Source organism: Somniosus microcephalus, chromosome 15, assembly GCF_052327205.1.
Source record: "Somniosus microcephalus isolate GS21.2 chromosome 15, FLI_Smic_1.0, whole genome shotgun sequence".
NCBI lineage: Eukaryota > Metazoa > Chordata > Chondrichthyes > Squaliformes > Somniosidae > Somniosus > Somniosus microcephalus.
In genome coordinates this window covers 57,399,093-57,404,135 of record NC_141001.1, presented here as the reverse complement: position 1 = coordinate 57,404,135, position 5,043 = coordinate 57,399,093, and the positions used below count along the sequence as shown (strand labels likewise).

The 5,043-nt window shown below is 50.0% G+C and overlaps 1 pseudogene; it reads left to right on the top strand.

Annotated features, from left to right (window-relative positions):
* Positions 1–5,043, top strand: part of LOC147106753 (natural cytotoxicity triggering receptor 3 ligand 1-like) — a 744,151-nt pseudogene that overhangs the window by 515,418 nt on the left and 223,690 nt on the right.

The following is a 5,043-nucleotide window of genomic DNA, read 5'->3' as shown; positions in this document are numbered from 1 at the left end:
AAGAAAAAATACATTAATAATAAATGAAAACAGAAAATGCTGGAAATACTTAGCAGGTCAGGCAGTATCTGAAGAGAGAAACAAAGTTCACGTTTCAGATCAATGACCTTTCTTCAGGTCATTAATCCAAAACATTAACTCTGTTTCTCTCTTCACAGATACTGCCGGACCTGCTAAGTATTTCCAGCATTTTCTGTTTTTATTTCAGGTTTTTCAGCATTCGCAGTATTTTGCTTTTGTATTTGAAAAAAAATACATTCTTGATAATACTTTGTAACTGATGGCAACATTTTCTCTAAAACAAACAAAATGCACATTTAGATATATTTATTTTATAAATTTTAAATCATGAGACAACTGTACCCAGAAGAGTCAGCCCATTTGGACCACATACAATAGTGTAAGAAACTATCCATGTGTACATTCTGAATTCAATAAACATTCCACCAGTTCAGCAAGTTCCTTTCTTCTGGGTCCATTTAGATTGAGCTTAGAACAGCTTGATTTGAGATCTCCTCTGTCCGCTGGCTGTTAAGATTCAGAACTAATTGGTCCAGTCCACCCTAGGAAGTACCAGGCATATTTCGATCAGCGATCAACAGTAACGGTTTCTTTCTGTCCAATTTTGAATGCAGTACTTTTGCTTCAATACTAAAAAGCCAATCACGTGCAGGAAATTCTCAGTAGAGAGCACCAGTGAAACGCGGATGTTTTAGCATCAAGTGTGTCTGTTTATTCAGGTTTTGCAAACCACCAGCCAATAGCCTGATTTGTATTCTCCATTTAACCAAAATTATCCAACAAGTTGACAGTAAAAAGGATATTAGAATTCATCTCAATTATAACTTGAAGGGCTCTGCTAGTGAGACTAAGAACTGGAAGTTATATACCAGTACAGTGGTGCAATGTTCCCTCTAATTTTTTTTGTAGTGAGCGGGCCATGAACTCCTTTGAGCGTGACCTTTTCCTCAGTGGGCAAATTTTACAACATCTTTTAAAACAACAGTAACAGTAACCACTTAAATGCATATATACAGTAATGCCATATTGCCACCCCACCGTCTCAAATCATGAGACAATCAAACAAAGTTTGATACAGGTTTAACATAACTTCCCTGCTTTTGAATTCTATTCCTCTAGAAATGAACCCCAGTGTTTTATTTGCACTTATGGCTTTTTTTTTTTTTTTAACCTGCGTTGCTACTTTTAATGATTTGTGAATCTATACCACTAGATCCCTTTACACCTCCACCCCATTTAGACTCTTATTTTCCAAGGAGTAGGTCGCCTCCTTATTCCTCCTACCAAAATGCACCACTCCACACTTGCCTATATTGAAATTCATTTGTCATTGACATGCCCATTCTGCAAGTTAGTTTACAGTAGAATTAATTAAAAGCTTTTAGTTTGTCATATATAAACTCTATTTAAAAAAAACTTACTTGTCAGATATAAAAGAACTGCATAATAATGCATTAACACTTCAGAAACGTCACTCATTTACAGTTATGCATCGACAAACAATCCAAAAACCCAAGGTGAGCTGAAAGAGGCATAGCTATTCGTGCAATTAGTATTAATTTTAAAGTTTTCAACGTATTAGCCCATTCCTCATGTCACTATAGCAATGGCTGCACAAGCAGCAGCTTTCCTATGGCACTCATGTGCTGTACGTCCACATAAGTGATTAGAATATTAATCACAATGCAATCAGACAACCAACAAATATAAAGTGCTGTAGTTCTCAGTATTAAAAAGAATTGAACAAGAACGGGTATCTGTATTTTCAACTTCAATCACTTCCATTAATAAACATTGTCTTCTTGAACCAGCACACCCGCCATGTAATATGTCAGAAATGCAGCACTTATTCACAAGTGCAGAAAAACACATACGCAATTTGCGTCACCGAATTAAAAACAAAAAGCAGGAAAAGCTATGACTTAACAGAAATAAATATCCATCTTTCTTCCAGGACAGGAGAAACAAATCAGACCGACTTGGAAATGTTTACTAATATGGTGACGTAAAGATGTTAACATCTGAATTTCGCTTCCAATGTTTTTCTCTCAAACATTCTCCACAATATTAATCCCTGCTCTTATCACAAAAAGCGTTGAATTACTTTAGGTACTTTACAATTAAATAGCGGGAAACAAACTTTATTGTACTCTCAATTTTAATCTCCTATTTCAAACATTTATACCAAATCGAAATTGTACATTATCTGTGTCTTTCTTAATAAACAAAAAGTGGTTTCTTCTAAAGTAGTTTGCTGCAATTTTTATACATTATTACATAACACTTAACTAATCATTTAAGAGGAAATATATACTTACAATGGGCGGTATTTTGTGACCCCTACAGGTGCGTACGAGGTGTGCACGCGCCCTTAGGGGCCGCGCAAGTTCTGGGTTTAGGCATGCGAAGTGCAGGCGCTAAAACCCGGAACTTGCAATCCGTCAATAAAAAGTAACTCCGACAAATCCTCCCCTACCCTCCCCCTGAATAGCATTGTTGCATGTTTGTGTAAAGCTACTCACTTCCATCGATTGTTCAAAATCAAATACTGAGAAATTTCAACTTTAAAACATTTTAAGCAATTCAGACCCTCTAAGTGTGTTTGGAATTCAAGACCAATTCGTCGTCCGTCTGTCTGCTATACACTCAAAAGTTATACAGCGTACCTACACGCACGTTATATCAAAAGAAAGCTTATCATTAGGGGAGTCTAATAGGCGTATTTACTTTTGGTCAGACAAAAATTGTTCAGACAGTATACAAAAAAGGTTCAAAAAAACCGCAACATTCCGCTCATTAGCGTTGAGTGACGTGATGGTTGACCAATCGTACAGGGGGTTAACCTGATGCGTCACGGGGGGGGGGGGGGGGTGTGTTTCATTGCGTGTGTGGGTGGGCCTAATCCTTCTGAGCTGAGGCGAGTGGCCGCCATCTTGATTCCTAACTATTGATTTATTTTTCCCACTTTGTGTGTTTCTTTTTCCCACTTTCTGTGTGTACCCCGTTAGGTTCTTTTCTGCAGTTGTCTTCTTAGCTATGGGGGGCTTAAAAACCTGAACTTCAATATTTAGAAATCGCTCTTTATTGTAGTGGATGCACGGAGCCGCGGCCTAGCAGCGCGGGAAGCCTGGGCCTCGAGTTCAGCAGATTCCCGGCGCGCCCGGAACCCGTCGAACCTGCTCAAGGCCGTTCATTTCCGTGACCACGTCACCATCTTCGCCTCGGCCAACGGCATCGGGGTGATGGCCGAAGCCGCCAAAAGCGTCCGGGGGAACGCGTTCATCCAGGTGCCGAGGCCCGGGCCGGGAGAAGGAGAAGGAGGAAGAAGAGGAAGAGGAGAGGGGGGGGGGGGAAAAGAGGAGAGGGGGGGGGGGGGGGGGAGGGAGGGAGAGGAGAGGGGGGGGGAAAAAGAGAGGAGGGGGGGGGGGAAAAGAGAGGAGGGGGGGGGAAAAAGAGAGGAGGGGGGGGGAAAAAGAGAGGAGAGGGGGGAAAAAGAGAGGAGAGGGGGGGAAAAAGAGGAGGGGGGGGAAAAAGAGAGGAGAGGGGGGAAAAAGAGAGGAGAGGGGGGGAAAAAGAGGAGGGGGGGAGAAAAAGGAGAGGGGGGGAGAGAGAGGAGAGGAGAGAGGGGGGGAAGAGAGGAGAGAGGGGGGCAGAGAGAGGAGAGGGGGGGGAGGAGGAGAGGGGGGGGAAGAGGAGAGGGGGGGGAAGAGGAGAGGGGGGGGGGGAAGAGGAGAGGGGGGGGAAGAGGAGAGGGGGGGGAAGAGGAGAGGGGGGGGAAGAGGAGAGGGGGGGAAGAGGAGAGGGGGGGGAAGAGGAGAGGGGGGGGAAGAGGAGAGGGGGGGGAAGAGGAGAGGGGGGAAGAGGAGAGGGGGGGAAGAGGAGAGGGGGGGAAGAGGAGAGGGGGGGAAGAGGAGAGGGGGGGGGAAGAGGAGAGGGGGGGGGAAGAGGAGAGGGGGGGGAAGAGGAGAGGGGGGGGGAAGAGGAGAGGGGGGGGGAAGAGGAGAGGGGGGGGGGGGAAGAGGAGAGGGGGGGGGGAAGAGGAGAGGGGGGGGGAAGAGGAGAGGGGGGGGGGGAAGAGGAGAGGGGGGGGGGGAAGAGGAGAGGGGGGGGGGGAAGAGGAGAGGGGGGGGAAGAGGAGAGGGGGGGGGGGAAGAGGAGAGGGGGGGGAAGAGGGGAGAGGAGAGGAGAGGGGGGGAGAGAGGGGGGAGAGAGGGGGGGGGGGGAAGAGGAGGGGGGGGGGGGGGGGGAAGAGGAGAGGGGGGGGGGAGAGAGGAGAGGAGGGGGGGGGGGAGAGGAGAGGAGAGGAGGGGGGGGGGAGAGGAGGGGGGGAGAGGAGGGGGGGGGGGGGGGAAGAGGAGAGGGGGGGGGGAAGAGGAGAGGGGGGGGAAGAGGAGAGGGGGGGGGGGAAGAGGAGAGGGGGGGGAAGAGGAGAGGGGGGGAAGAGGAGAGGGGGGGGAAGAGGAGAGGGGGGGGGAAGAGGAGAGGGGGGGGGGGAAGAGGAGAGGGGGGGAAGAGGAGGGGGGGGGGAAGAGGAGAGGGGGGGGGGGGGAAGAGGAGAGGGGGGGAAGAGGAGAGGGGGGGGGGGGAAGAGGAGAGGGGGGGGGGAAGAGGAGAGGGGGGGGGGGGGAAGAGGAGAGGGGGGGGGGAAGAGGAGAGGAGGGGGGGGGGGGGAGGGGGGAGGGAGGGAGGGAGGGAGGGAGGGAGGGAGGGGGAGGGAGGGAGAGAGAGAGAGAGAGAAGAGGAGAGAGAGAGAGAGAGAGAGAGAGAGAGAGAGAGAGGAGAGGGGGGGCGGGAGAGGAGAGGGGGGGAGAGGAGGGGGGAGAGGGAGGGGGGGGGGTGGGGAGAGGAGAGGGGGGGGGGAGAGGAGAGGGGGGGGGGAAGAGGAGAGGGGGGGGGAAGAGGAGAGGGGGGGGAAGAGGAGAGGGGGGAGAGGAGAGGAGGGGGGGGGGGGGAAGAGGAGAGGAGAGGGGGGGGGGAAGAGGAGAGGGGGGGGGGGGGGAAGAGGAGAGGGGGGGGAAGGGA